This window comes from Eptatretus burgeri, chromosome 9 (genome assembly GCF_056783735.1).
Source record: "Eptatretus burgeri isolate ZD-2024b chromosome 9, Ebu_testis_v1, whole genome shotgun sequence".
NCBI classification, from domain to species: Eukaryota; Metazoa; Chordata; class Myxini; order Myxiniformes; family Myxinidae; genus Eptatretus; species Eptatretus burgeri.
The window spans coordinates 14,771,200-14,788,149 of record NC_140969.1 but is presented as its reverse complement, the minus strand read 5'-3'; the positions used below and the strand labels follow the sequence as shown (position 1 = coordinate 14,788,149).

The window sequence follows — 16,950 nt, the reverse complement described above, 5'->3', positions numbered from 1 at the left end:
TACAATTATAATGTGAGTACATCTATAAAGTGTGTACAATTACAATGTGAGTATATCTATAAAGTGTGTACAATTACAATGTGAGTACATCTATAAAGTAAGTACAATTACAATGTGAGTACATCGATAAAGTAAGTACAATTATAATGTGAGTACGTCTATAAAGTGTGTACAATTACAATGTGAGTACATCTATAAAGTGTGTACAATTACAATGTGAGTACATCTATAAAGTAAGTACAATTACAATGTGAGTACATCTATAAAGTAAGTACAATTACAATGTGAGTACATCGATAAAGTAAGTACAATTATAATGTGAGTACATCTATAAAGTGTGTACAATTACAATGTGAGTACATCTATAAAGTATGTACAATTATAATGTGAGTACGTCTATAAAGTATGTACAATTATAATGTGAGTACGTCTATAAAGTGTGTTCAATTATAATGTGAGTACGTCTATAAATTGTGTTCAATTACAATGTGAGAACATCTATAAAGTGTGTACAATTACAATGTGAGTACATCTATAAAGTATGTACAATTATAATGTGAGTACATCTATAAAGTAAGTACAATTACAATGTGAGTACATCTATAAAGTAAGTACAATTATAATGTGAGTACGTCTATAAAGTGTGTACAATTACAATGTGAGTACATCTCTAAAGTGTGTACAATTACAATGTGAGTACATCTATAAAGTGTGTACAATTACAATGTGAGTACATCTATAAAGTATGTACAATTATAATGTGAGTACGTCTATAAAGTATGTACAATTATAATGTGAGTACGTCTATAAAGTGTGTTCAATTATAATGTGAGTACGTTTATAAAGTGTGTACAATTAGAATTTGAATACGTCGAAAAGTGTGTGCAATTATAATGTGAATACGTCTATAAAGTATGAACAATTATAATGTGAGTACGTCAATAAAGTGTGTACAATTATAATGTGAATACGTCTTTAAAGTGTGTACAATTACAATGTGAATACGTCTATAAAGTATGAACAATTATAATGTGAGTACGTCTATAAAGTGTGTACTATTAGAATGTGAGTACGTCTATAAAGTGTGTACAATTAGAATGTGAGTACATCTATAAAGTATGTAACATTATAATGTGAGTACATCTATGAAGTGTGTACAATTACAATATTAGTACGTCTATAAAGTGTGTACAATTACAATGTGAGTACATCTTTAAAGTATGTACAATTATAATGTGAGTACGTCTATAAAGTGTGTACTATTAGAATGTGAGTACGTCTATAAAGGGTGTACAATTACAATGTGAGTACATCTATAAAGTGTGTACAATTATAATGTGAGTACATCTATAAAGTGTGTTCAATTATAATGTGAGTACGTTTATGAAGTGTGTACAATTAGAATGTGAATACGTCGAAAAGTGTGTACAATTATAATGTGAGTACGTCTATAAAGTGTGTACTATTAGAATGTGAGTACGTCTATAAAGTGTGTACAATTACAATGTGAATACGTCTATAAAGTATGAACAATTATAATGTGAGTACATCTATAAAGTGTGTACAATTATAATGTGAGTACGTCTTTAAAGTGTGTACAATTACAATGTGAATACGTCTATAAAGTATGAACAATTATAATGTGAGTACGTCTGTAAAGTGTGTGCTATTAGAATGTGAGTACGTCTATAAAGTGTGTACAATTACAATGTGAGTACATCTATAAAGTATGTACAATTATAAGGTGAGTACATCTACGAAGTGTGTACAATTACAATATTAGTACGTCTATAAAGTGTGTACAATTACAATGTGAGTACATCTATAAAGTATGAACAATTATAATGTGAGTACGTCTATAAAGTGTGTACTATTAGAATGTGAGTACGTCTCTAAAGGGTGTACAATTACAATGTGAGTACATCTATAAAGTGTGTACAATTATGATGTGAGTACATCTATAAAGTGTGTTCAATTATAATGTGAGTACGTTTATGAAGTGTGTACAATTAGAATGTGAATACGTCGAAAAGTGTGTTCAATTATAATGTGAATACGTCTATAAAGTATGAACAATTATAATGTGAGTACGTCTCTAAAGTGTGTACTATTAGAATGTGAGTACGTCTATAAAGTGTGTACAATTACAATGTGAGTACATCTATAAAGTATGTACAATTATAATGTGAGTACGTCTATAAAGTGTTTACTTTTAGAATGTGAGTACATCTCTAAAGTGTGTACAATTACAATGTGAGTACATCTATAAAGTTTGTACAATTATAGCGTGAGTACATCTATGAAGTGTGTACAATTACAATGTGAGTACATCTATAAAGTGTGTACAATTATAATGTGAGTACGTCTATAAAGTGTGTACAATTACAATGTGAGTACATCTCTAAAGTGTGTACAATTACAATGTGAGTACATCTATAAAGTATGTACAATTATAATGTGAGTACGTCTATAAAGTATGTACAATTATAATGTGAGTACGTCTATAAATTGTGTTCAATTACAATGTGAGAACATCTATAAAGTGTGTACAATTACAATGTGAGTACATCTATAAAGTATGTACAATTATAATGTGAGTACATCTATAAAGTAAGTTCAATTACAATGTGAGTACATCTATAAAGTAAGTACAATTATAAGGTGAGTACGTCTATAAAGTGTGTACAATTACAATGTGAGTACATCTATAAAGTGTGTACAATTACAATGTGAGTACATCTATAAAGTAAGTACAATTATAATGTGAGTACGTCTATAAAGTGTGTTCAATTATAATGTGAGTACATCTATAAAGTATGTACAATTATAATGTGAGTACGTTTATAAAGTGGGTACAATTAGAATGTGAATACGTCGAAAAGTGTGTACAATTATAATGTGAATACGTCTATAAAGTATGAACAATTATAATGTGAGTACGTCAATAAAGTGTGTACAATTATAATGTGAATACGTCTTTAAAGTGTGTACAATTACAATGTGAATACGTCTCTAAAGTATGAACAATTATAATGTGAGTACGTCTATAAAGTGTGTACAATTACAATGTGAGTACATCTATAAAGTATGTACAATTATAATGTGAGTGCATCTATGAAGTGTGTACAATTACAATATTAGTACGTCTATAAAGTGTGTACAATTACAATGTGAGTACATCTATAAAGTATGTACAATTATAATGTGAGTACGTCTATAAAGTGTGTACTATTAGAATGTGAGTACGTCTATAAAGGGTGTACAATTACAATGTGAGTACGTCTATAAAGTGTGTACAATTACAATGTGAGCACATCTATAAAGTAAGTACAATTATAATGTGAGTACGTCTATAAAGTGTGTACAATTACAATGTGAGTACATCTATAAAGTGTGTACAATTATAATGTGAGTACGTCTATAAAGTGTGTACAATTACAATGTGAGTACATCTATAAAGTGTGTACAATTACAATGTGAGTACATCTATAAAGTGTGTACTATTAGAATGTGAGTACGTCTATAAAGTGTGTACAATTACAATGTGAGTACATCTATAAAGTATGTACAATTATAATGTGAGTACATCTATGAAGTGTGTACAATTACAATATTAGTACGTCTATAAAGTGTGTACAATTACAATGTGAGTACATCTATAATGTATGTACAATTATAATGTGAGTACGTCTATAAAGTGTGTACTATTAGAATGTGAGTACGTCTATAAAGTGTGTACAATTACAATGTGAGTACATCTATAAAGTATGTACAATTATAATGTGAGTACGTCTATAAAGTGTTTACTTTTAGAATGTGAGTACATCGAGAAAGGGTGTACAATTACAATGTGAGTACATCTATAAAGTATGTACAATTATAACGTGAGTACATCTATGAAGTGTGTACAATTACAATATGAGTACGTCTATAAAGTGTGTACAATTACAATGTGAGTAAATCTATAAAGTATGTGCAATTATAATGTGAGTACGTCTATAAAGTGTGTACTATTAGAATGTGAGTACGTCTATAAAGGGTGTGCAATTACAATGTGAGTACATCTATAAAGTGTGTACAATTATAATGTGAGTACATCTATGAAGTGTGTACAATTACAATGTGAGTACGTCTATCAAGTGTACTATTAGAATGTGAGTTCGTCTATAAAGGGTGTACAATTAGAATGTGAGGACATCAATAAAGTGTGAACAATTATAAAGTGTGTACAATTATAATGTGAATACATCTATAAAGTGTGTACTATTAGAATGTGAGTACATCTATAAAGGGTGTACAATTACAATATGAGTACATCTATAAAGTATGTACAATTATAATGTGAGTACATCTATAAAGTGTGTACAATTATAATGTGAGTACGTCTGTAAAGTTTGTACTTTTAGAATGTGAGTACGTCTATAAAGGGTGTACAATTATAATGTGAGTACATCTATTCAGTGTGTACAATTATAATGTGAGTACGTCTATAAAGGGTGTACAATTTATAATGCGAGTACATCTCTAAAGTGTGTACAATTATAATGTGAGTACGTCTATAAAGTGTGTTAAATTATAATGTGAGTACATCTATAAAGTATGTACAATTAGAATGTGAGTACATCTATAAAGTATGTACAATTATAATGTGAGTACGTTTATAAAGTGTGTACAATTATAATGTGAATACGTCTATAAAGTATGTACAATTAGAATGTGAATACGTCTTTAAAGTGTGTACAATTATAATGTGAGTACGTCTATGAAGTGTGTACAATTATAATGTGAATACGTCTATAAAGTGTGTACAATTATAATGAGAGTACGTCTATAAAGGGTGTACAATTATAATGTGAGTACATCTCTAAAGTGTGTACAATTACAATGTGAGTACGTCTATATAGTGTGTTCAGTTATAATGTGAGTACATCTATAAAGTATGTACAATTCGAATGTGAGTACATCTATAAAGTATGTACAATTATAATGTGAGTACGTTTATAAAGTCTGTACAATTAGAATGTGAATACGTCAAAAAGTGTGTACAATTATCATGTGAATGCGTCTATAAAGTATGAACAATTATAATGTGAGTACGTCAATAAAGTGTGTACAATTATAATGTGAATACGTCTTTAAAGTGTGTACAATTACAATGTGAATACGTTTATAAAGTATGAACAATTATAATGTGAGTACGTCTATAAAGTGTGTACAATTACAATGTGAGTACATCTATAAAGTATGTACAATTATAATGTGAGTACGTCGATAAAGTGTGTGCTTTTAGAATGTGAGTACGTCGAGAAAGGGTGTACAATTACAATGTGAGTACATCTATAAAGTATGTACAATTATAATGTGAGTACATCTATGAAGTGTGTACAATTACAATATGAGTACGTCTATAAAGTGTGTACAATTACAATGTGAGTACATCTATAAAGTAAGTACAATTATAATGTGAGTACATCTATAAAGTGTGTACAATTACAATGTGAGTACATCTATAAAGTGTGTACAATTACAATGTGAGTACATCTCTAAAGTGTGTACAATTATAATGTGAGTACGTCAATAAAGTGTGTACAATTACAATGTGAGTACATCAATAAAGTGTGTACAATTACAATGTGAGTACATCTATAAAGTAAGTACAATTACAATGTGAGTACATCTATAAAGTAAGTACAATTATAATGTGAGTACGTCTATAAAGTGTGTACAATTACAATGTGAGTACATCTCTAAAGTGTGTACAATTACAATGTGAGTACATCTATAAAGTGTGTACAATTACAATGTGAGTACATCTATAAAGTGAGTACATCTATAAAGTGTGTACAATTACAATGTGAGTACATCTATAAAGTAAGTACAATTATAATGTGAGTACGTCTATAAAGTGTGTACAATTACAATGTGAGTACATCTCTAAAGTGTGTACAATTACAATGTGAGTACATCTATAAAGTGTGTACAATTACAATGTGAGTACATCTATAAAGTAAGTACAATTACAATGTGAGTACATCTATAAAGTAAGTACAATTATAATGTGAGTACGTCTATAAAGTGTGTACAATTACAATGTGAGTACATCTCTAAAGTGTGTACAATTACAATGTGAGTACATCTATAAAGTGTGTACAATTACAATGTGAGTACATCTATAAAGTAAGTACAATTACAATGTGAGTACATCTACAAAGTAAGTACAATTATAATGTGAGTACATCTATAAAGTGTGTACAATTACAATGTGAGTACATCTCTAAAGTGTGTACAATTACAATGTGAGTACATCTATAAAGTGTGTACAATTACAATGTGAGTACATCTATAAAGTATGTACAATTATAATGTGAGTACATCTATAAAGTAAGTACAATTACAATGTGAGTACATCTATAAAGTAAGTACAATTATAATGTGAGTACGTCTATAAAGTGTGTACAATTACAATGTGAGTACATCTCCAAAGTGTGTACAATTACAATGTGAGTACATCTCTAAAGTGTGTACAATTACAATGTGAGTACATCGATAAAGTGTGTACAATTACAATGTGAGTACATCTATAAAGTAAGTACAATTACAATGTGAGTACATCGAAAAAGTAAGTACAATTATAATGTGAGTACGTCTATAAAGTGTGTCCAATTACAATGTGAGTACATCTATAAAGTGTGTACAATTACAATGTGAGTACATCTATAAAGTAAGTACAATTACAATGTGAGTACATCGATAAAGTAAGTACAATTATAATGTGAGTACGTCTATGAAGTGTGTACAATTACAATGTGAGTACATCTATAAAGTATGTACAATTATAATGTGAGTACGTCTATAAAGTATGTACAATTATAATGTGAATACGTCTATAAAGTGTATTCAATTATAATGTGAGTACGTCTATAAATTGTGTTCAATTACAATGTGAGAACATCTATAAAGTGTGTACAATTACAATGTGAGTACATCTATAAAGTATGTACAATTATAATGTGAGTACATCTATAAAGTAAGTACAATTACAATGTGAGTACATCTATAAAGTAAGTACAATTATAATGTGAGTACGTCTATAAAGTGTGTACAATTACAATGTGAGTACATCTATAAAGTGTGTACAATTACAATGTGAGTACATCTATAAAGTGTGTACAATTACAATGTGAGTACATCTATAAAGTATGAACAATTATAATGTGAGTACATCAATAAAGTGTGTACAATTATAATGTGAGTACGTCTATAAACTGTGTACTATTATAATGTGAGTACGTCTATAAAGTGTGTACTATTAGAATGTGAGTACATCTATAAAGTGTGTTCAATTATAATGAGAGTACGTTTATGAAGTGTGTTCAATTATAATGTGAGTACGTTTATGAAGTGTGTACAATTAGAATGTGAATACGTCGAAAAGTGTGTACAATTATAATGTGAATACGTCTATAAAGTATGAACAATTATAATGTGAGTACGTCTATAAAGTGTGTACTATTAGAATGTGAGTACGTCTATAAAGTGTGTACAATTACAATGTGAGTACATCTATAAAGTATGTACAATTATAATGTGAGTACGTCTTTAAAGTGTGTACAATTACAATATTAGTACGTCTATAAAGTGTGTACAATTACAATGTGAGTACATCTATAATGTATGTACAATTATAATGTGAGTACGTCTATAAAGTGTGTACTATTAGAATGTGAGTACGTCTATAAAGGGTGTACAATTACAACGTGAGTACATCTATAAAGTGTGTACAATTATAATGTGAGTACATCTATAAAGTGTGTTCAATTATAATGTGAGTACGTTTATGAAGTGTGTACAATTAGAATGTGAATACGTCGAAAAGTGTGTACAATTATAATGTGAATACGTCTATAAAGTATGAACAATTATAATGTGAGTACGTCTATAAAGTGTGTACTATTAGAATGTGAGTATGTCTATAAAGTGTGTACAATTACAATGTGAGTACATCTATAAAGTATGTACAATTATAATGTGAGTACGTCTATAAAGTGTTTACTTTTAGAATGTGAGTACATCGAGAAAGGGTGTACAATTACAATGTGAGTACATCTATAAAGTATGTACAATTATAACGTGAGTACATCTATGAAGTGTGTACAATTACAATATGAGTACGTCTATAAAGTGTGTACAATTACAATGTGAGTAAATCTATAACGTATGTACAATTATAATGTGAGTACGTCTATAAAGTGTGTACTATTAGAATGTGAGTACGTCTATAAAGGGTGTGCAATTACAATGTGAGTACATCTATAAAGTGTGTACAATTATAATGTGAGTACATCTATGAAGTGTGTACAATTACAATGTGAGTACGTCTATCAAGTGTACTATTAGAATGTGAGTTCGTCTATAAAGGGTGTACAATTAGAATGTGAGGACATCAATAAAGTGTGAACAATTATAAAGTGTGTACAATTATAATGTGAATACGTCTATAAAGTGTGTACTATTAGAATGTGAGTACATCTATAAAGGGTGTACAATTACAATATGAGTACATCTATAAAGTATGTACAATTATAATGTGAGTACATCTATAAAGTGTGTACAATTACAATGTGAGTACATCTATAAAGTATGTACAATTATAATGTGAGTACGTCTGTAAAGTTTGTACTTTTAGAATGTGAGTACGTCTATAAAGGGTGTACAATTATAATGTGAGTACATCTATTCAGTGTGTACAATTATAATGTGAGTACGTCTACAAAGGGTGTACAATTATAATGCGAGTACATCTCTAAAGTGTGTACAATTATAATGTGAGTACGTCTATAAAGTGTGTTCAATTATAATGTGAGTACGTCTATAAATTGTGTACAATTATAATGTGAGTACATCTATAAAGTATGTACAATTAGAATGTGAGTACATCTATAAAGTATGTACAATTATAATGTGAGTACGTTTATAAAGTGTGTACAATTAGAATGTGAATACGTTGAAAAGTGTTTACAATTATAATGTGAATACGTCTATAAAGTATGTACAATTAGAATGTGAATACGTCTTTAAAGTGTGTACAATTATAATGTGAGTACGTCTATGAAGTGTGTACAATTATAATGTGAATACGTCTATAAAGTGTGTACAATTATAATGTGAGTACGTCTATAAAGGGTGTACAATTATAATGTGAGTACATCTATAAAGTGTGTACAATTACAATGTGAGTACGTCTATAAAGTGTGTTCAGTTATAATGTGAGTACATCCATAAAGTATGTACAATTCGAATGTGAGTACATCTATAAAGTATGTACAATTATAATGTGAGTACGTTTATAAAGTCTGTACAATTAGAATGTGAATACGTCAAAAAGTGTGTACAATTATCATGTGAATGCGTCTATAAAGTATGAACAATTATAATGTGAGTACGTCAATAAAGTGTGTACAATTATAATGTGAATACGTCTTTAAAGTGTGTACAATTACAATGTGAATACGTCTATAAAGTATGAACAATTATAATGTGAGTACGTCTATAAAGTGTGTACTGTTAGAATGTGAGTACGTCTATAAAGTGTGTACAATTACAATGTGAGTACATCTATAAAGTATGTACAATTATAATGTGAGTACGTCTATAAAGTGTGTACTTTTAGAATGTGAGTACGTCGAGAAAGGGTGTACAATTACAATGTGAGTACATCTATAAAGTATGTACAATTATAATGTGAGTACATCTATGAAGTGTGTACAATTACAATATGAGTACGTCTATAAAGTGTGTACAATTACAATGTGAGTACATCTATAAAGTAAGTACAATTATAATGTGAGTATGTCTATAAAGTGTGTACAATTACAATGTGAGTATATCTATAAAGTGTGTACAATTACAATGTGAGTATATCTATAAAGTGTGTACAATTACAATGTGAGTACATCTATAAAGTGTGTACAATTACAATGTGAGTACATCTATAAAGTGTGTACAATTATAATGTGAGTACGTCAATAAAGTGTGTACAATTACAATGTGAGTACATCTATAAAGTGTGTACAATTACAATGTGAGTACATCTACAAAGTAAGTACAATTACAATGTGAGTACATCTATAAAGTAAGTACAATTATAATGTGAGTACGTCTATAAAGTGTGTACAATTACAATGTGAGTACATCTATAAAGTGTGTACAATTACAATGTGAGTACATCTATAAAGTGTGTACAATTACAATGTGAGTACATCTATAAAGTGTGTACAATTACAATGTGAGTACATCTATAAAGTAAGTACAATTACAATGTGAGTACATCGATAAAGTAAGTACAATTATAATGTGAGTACGTCTATAAAGTGTGTACAATTACAATGTGAGTACATCTATAAAGTGTGTACAATTACAATGTGAGTACATCTATAAAGTATGTACAATTATAATGTGAGTACGTCTATAAAGTATGTACAATTATAATGTGAGTACGTCTATAAAGTGTGTTCAATTACAATGTGAGAACTACTATAAAGTGTGTACAATTACAATGTGAGTACATCTATAAAGTATGTACAATTATAATGTGAGTACATCTATAAAGTAAGTACAATTACAATGTGAGTACATCTATAAAGTAAGTACAATTATAATGTGAGTACGTCTATAAAGTGTGTACAATTACAATGTGAGTACATCTCTAAAGTGTGTACAATTACAATGTGAGTACATCTATAAAGTGTGTACAATTACAATGTGAGTACATCTCTAAAGTGTGTACAATTACAATGTGAGTACATCTATAAAGTGTGTACAATTACAATGTGAGTACATCTATAAAGTGTGTACAATTACAATGTGAGTACATCTACAAAGTAAGTACAATTATAATGTGAGTACGTCTATAAAGTGTGTTCAATTATAATGTGAGTACGTCTATAAATTGTGTACAATTATAATGTGAGTACATCTATAAAGTATGTACAATTATAATGTGAGTACGTTTATAAAGTGTGTACAATTAGAATGTGAATACGTCGAAAAGTGTGTACAATTATAATGTGAATACGTCTATAAAGTATGAACAATTATAATGTGAGTACGTCAATAAAGTGTGTACAATTATAATGTGAGTACGTCTATAAACTGTGTACTATTAGAATGTGAGTACGTCTATAAAGTGTGTACAATTACAATGTGAGTACATCTATAAAGTATGTACAATTATAATGTGAGTACATCTATGAAGTGTGTACAATTACAATATTAGTACGTCTATAAAGTGTGTACAATTACAATGTGAGTACATCTATAAAGTATGTGCAATTATAATGTGAGTACGTCTGTAAAGTGTGTACTATTAGAATGTGAGTACGTCTATAAAGGGTGTACAATTACAATGTGAGTACATCTATAAAGTGTGTACAATTATAATGTGAGTACATCTATAAAGTGTGTTCAATTATAATGTGAGTACGTTTATGAAGTGTGTACAATTAGAATGTGAATACGTCGAAAAGTGTGTACAATTATAATGTGAATACGTCTATAAAGTATGAACAATTATAATGTGAGTACGTCTATAAAGTGTGTACTATTAGAATGTGAGTACGTCTATAAAGTGTGTACAATTACAATGTGAGTACATCTATAAAGTATGTACAATTATAATGTGAGTACGTCAATAAAGTGTGTACAATTATAATGTGAGTACGTCTATAAACTGTGTACTATTAGAATGTGAGTACGTCTATAAAGTGTGTACAATTACAATGTGAGTACATCTATAAAGTATGTGCAATTACAATGTGAGTACATCTATGAAGTGTGTACAATTACAATATTAGTACGTCTATAAAGTGTGTACAATTACAATGTGAGTACATCTATAAAGTATGTACAATTATAATGTGAGTACGTCTGCAAAGTGTGTACTATTAGAATGTGAGTACGTCTATAAAGGGTGTACAATTACAATGTGAGTACATCTATAAAGTGTGTACAATTATAATGTGAGTACATCTATAAAGCGTGTTCAATTATAATGTGAGTACGTTTATGAAGTGTGTACAATTATAATGTGAATACGTCGAAAAGTGTGTACAATTATAATGTGAATACGTCTATAAAGTATGAACAATTATAATGTGAGTACGTCTATAAAGTGTGTACTATTAGAATGTGAGTACGTCTATAAAGTGTGTACAATTACAATGTGAGTACATCTATAAAGTATGTACAATTATAATGTGAGTACGTCTATAAAGTGTGTACTATTAGAATGTGAGTACGTCTATAAAGGGTGTACAATTACAATGTGAGTACATCTATAAAGTGTGTACAATTATAATGTGAGTACATCTATAAAGTGTGTTCAATTATATGTGAGTACGTTTATGAAGTGTGTACAATTAGAATGTGAATACGTCGAAAAGTGTGTACAATTATAATGTGAATACGTCTATAAAGTATGAACAATTATAATGTGAGTACGTCTATAAAGTGTGTACTATTAGAATGTGAGTACGTCTATAAAGTGTGTACAATTACAATGTGAGTATATCTATAAAGTATGTACAATTATAATGTGAGTACGTCTATAAAGTATTTACTTTTAGAATGTGAGTACATCGAGAAAGGGTGTACAATTACAATGTGAGTACATCTATAAAGTATGTACAATTATAACGTGAGTACATCTATGAAGTGTGTACAATTACAATATGAGTACGTCTATAAAGTGTGTACAATTACAATGTGAGTAAATCTATAAAGTATGTACAATTATAATGTGAGTACGTCTATAAAGTGTGTACTATTAGAATGTGAGTACGTCTATAAAGGGTGTGCAATTACAATGTGAGTACATCTATAAAGTGTGTACAATTATAATGTGAGTACATCTATGAAGTGTGTACAATTACAATGTGAGTACGTCTATCAAGTGTACTATTAGAATGTGAGTTCGTCTATAAAGTGTGTACAATTAGAATGTGAGGACATCAATAAAGTGTGAACAATTATAAAGTGTGTACAATTATAATGTGAATACGTCTATAAAGTGTGTACTATTAGAATGTGAGTACATCTATAAAGGGTGTACAATTACAATATGAGTACATCTATAAAGTATGTACAATTATAATGTGAGTACATCTATAAAGTGTGTACAATTACAATGTGAGTACATCTATAAAGTATGTACAATTATAATGTGAGTACGTCTGTAAAGTTTGTACTTTTAGAATGTGAGTACGTCTATAAAGGGTGTACAATTATAATGTGAGTACATCTATTAAGTGTGTACAATTATAATGTGAGTACGTCTATAAAGGGTGTACAATTATAATGCGAGTACATCTCTAAAGTGTGTACAATTATAATGTGAGTACGTCTATAAAGTGTGTTCAATTATAATGTGAGTACGTCTATAAATTGTGTACAATTATAATGTGAGTACATCTATAAAGTATGTACAATTAGAATCTGAGTACATCTATAAAGTATGTACAATTATAATGTGAGTACGTTTATAAAGTGTGTACAATTAGAATGTGAATACGTTGAAAAGTGTTTACAATTATAATGTGAATACGTCTATAAAGTATGTACAATTAGAATGTGAATACGTCTTTAAAGTGTGTACAATTATAATGTGAGTACGTCTATGAAGTGTGTACAATTATAATGTGAATACGTCTATAAAGTGTGTACAATTATAATGAGAGTACGTCTATAAAGGGTGTACAATTATAATGTGAGTACATCTATAAAGTGTGTACAATTACAATGTGAGTACGTCTATAAAGTGTGTTCAGTTATAATGTGAGTACATCTATGAAGTATGTACAATTCGAATGTGAGTACATCTATAAAGTGTGTACAATTATAATGTGAGTACGTTTATAAAGTCTGTACAATTAGAATGTGAATACGTCAAAAAGTGTGTACAATTATCATGTGAATACGTCTATAAAGTATGAACAATTGTAATGTGAGTACGTCTATAAAGTGTGTGCAATTATAATGTGAATACGTCTATAAAGTATGTACAATTATAATGTGAGTATGTCTATAAAGTGTGTACAATTATAAAGTGTTTCCAATTATAATGTGAATACGTCTATAAAGTACGTCCAATTAGAATGTGAATACGTCTATAAAGTGTGTACAATTATAATGTGAGTTCGTCTTTCAAGTGTGTGCAATTATAATGTGAATACATATATTAAGTGTGTACGATTATAATGTGAATACGTCTATAAAGTGTGTACAATTATAATGTGAGTACATCTATAAAGTGTGTACAATTATAATGTGAGTACGTCTTTAAGGTGTGTACAATTAGAATGTGAGTACGTCTATAAAGTATGTACAATTATAATGTGAATACATCTATAAAGTGTGTACAATTATAATGTGAATACATCTATAAAGTGTACAATTATAATGTGAATACATCTATCAAGTATTACAATTAGAATGTGAGTGCATCTATAAAGTATTACAATTAGAATGTGAGTACGTCGATAAAGTATATACAATACAATGTGAGTCCATCGATAAAGTATATACAATTACAATCTGAGTATGTCTATTTTGGTGGAAATTCGGACGAAATTTGGTGGAAATGTTGGGTGTGTGACAAGGAAGAATTGATTCGATTTGGTGAAGATCCGGATCTGGATTCGACGACGAGAATTTTTTCAGTGATTCTTCACCAATGAGAGATCGGGCTGAAAATGATATGTGGCGTGATATCTCAAAAAGTTGTGGACGGATTTGGATCAAACTACTCAAATTTTTATGGTGAATTTTCACCAAGGAGAGATCAGGCTAAAAATGATATATGGATTGATATACTATATATACATATATATTGTTACAGTTGTGGAAATTCGCATTACACCATAAAGAGTCCTCAGATGAGATATCTCGATAAGTCCATGTGTAGTTAGCCCACACCCATTGTATAGAGGGAATATATGTGATCCATTCGGGCTGCGATCCTTCAGTTAGTCGTTTTTCTTTCTCTATTATTAATTTGAACAAGAACAAAACAAACCAACAACAACGCTTGTGGGTTTTTCCCGCCATTTTTCCCCACGCTTGGTGTGAAGGAAGGGGGGAGGGCAGCTCGCCGCCGATTGGCGGATGAACAGCGTGAGGCGGTCGGGGTGAGGGAACGCCCCTTCTCTGGAACTTTCTCGAAGGAAGGTGGAGCCGAAAACGGGGTGGTGCGAAGGGCGGAGCCGCCCCCTACAAAAGGGACGAACGAGTTGGTCTTCAGTTGGGTTGGTTCGGAGTTCAGTTTGGGTTGGTTCGGAGTTCAGTTTGGGTTGGTTCGGAGTTCAGTTTTGGTTGGTTCGGAGTTGGTTTGAGTTCGGAGTGAGACTTCTGGTTCTTCGCGAGCTCGTTGTTCCTGCCCTGTTCTGCGATCCTCGCGCGAGCCCTGGGACCCTGTGCGCGAGCGCGGGAAGTAGCGCCGAACGAGCCCCGTCCGTTCCCCCAAAAACCCCGTCCGAGCTGTCTTGCGGACGACGCGAGCTACGTGCGGGGCGAGCTCGGTGCGCCACGCCAGGAGGAAACAAAGGAGGGACTCGAGGCTGCGGTCTCCCAAGGCTCGACGACCCGCCCAGGGAAGTCGCGACTTCCTTTTCTTTTGGGGTTTTGTGAAAATGTCTGTGGGTGGCACCAGTCCATGAAGTATAACTGTGTAAGTGTTGCCCTGTGTAAATAATTCCCTTTTATTCGGTTTTAACTCTTTCTTTGCTTTTGTTGCATCTTGACTGTATGGCTGTATATACGTGCTAGCTTTATGTCTGTGTGTGTGAATAAAGTGCATTGTGTGAACTGTTTTCCCGCTTCGCTTCGTCTTTTCCTTTTATTGAATCTCCATCTTGCATCACGGAAGGGATTGATAGTGGGTTTAAAACGCCTGGTAATTAATCGGAACCGTCAAGACCGACGATAACTCCGCTCGGTTATCCCTGTAATACAGAATGAACCGCTTAAGTGGTTCGTGTCCAGAGTCGGCCTGTGGCGTGGTACGATCGCCTGGTCGACCACTCGCGCAGGTACTTAGGTAGGTCGAATTTGGCGAGCAACCCTATCCTGCGTGGGTGGGCAATTGGCACGATCATGGTAAGGTTAAACCCTCACCGTGACTGACTCCAGGCGATAGTTCCCGGAGGGTCACGACTGAATTGTCCGTCCGGTGGGCTACGTGTCGCGATTCGAGTTACGTGGCCGATCGCACGCCGGCGTGCGCGAATTCGCAACAATATATATATATATATATATATATATATATATATATATATATATATATATATATATATATTTATCAGAAGATATTCCTCCAGATCAGAAGGTTACGTGTTCAAGAAATGCAAAAGAAACTTACCACCTTTTAAACCTTCAAATATCAACAATAACACGTTATAATGTGAGTACGTCTATAAATGTGTGAACTTATTTGTGGACAATAGTGTCCTCACTGTCAGACAAAATGGTCACGGATGGTCACTTGAACCTTCAATGGTCACTTCATGGCACAGCTGTTGAACAGCCATTTTGACTGTCAGTGATTAGCCAAGGGGTACGGGATGATTTTAATGAGCTGCAAGTTATGTCTTGATATTGGCTTTAAAAAGGCCAGTGCAAAATGGGCATTTCAATCAACATGCCACGATTGTCAAGGGATTAACGGCAGTGTGCCTTGGGCATACTGCAAGGCGGATTGAGCTACCGTGAGGTGGCACGTCGCCTTGGCTGTTCACACCAGACGATATCGGCCCTGCTGGACAGAGACACCCTCCACAACTCTGCAGATGACAGACCTCAATCAGGGAGACCAAGAGTCACCACTGCAAGGCAGGACAGGCAGATGGTCCTTAGTCAGATGGCTTCAGACATTGAGGACTGAGTGGGACAGAATCCAGC

General features: G+C 31.6%; 1 long non-coding RNA gene across 2 annotated transcripts in view; it reads left to right on the top strand.

The window, feature by feature from the left end:
• The window catches only part of LOC147019603 (uncharacterized), a 57,447-nt gene that overhangs the window by 803 nt on the left and 39,694 nt on the right, over positions 1 to 16,950 (top strand). Inside the window, exon 3 of one of the 2 annotated variants that reach the window (XR_015062027.1) lies at positions 15,126 to 15,906. The exons of the other annotated variant lie outside the window; for it this stretch is intronic. This is a non-coding gene — a long non-coding RNA (uncharacterized LOC147019603). Of the gene's footprint in view, positions 1 to 15,125; positions 15,907 to 16,950 lie in introns of those variants that run through there. 2 annotated transcript variants of the gene reach the window in all.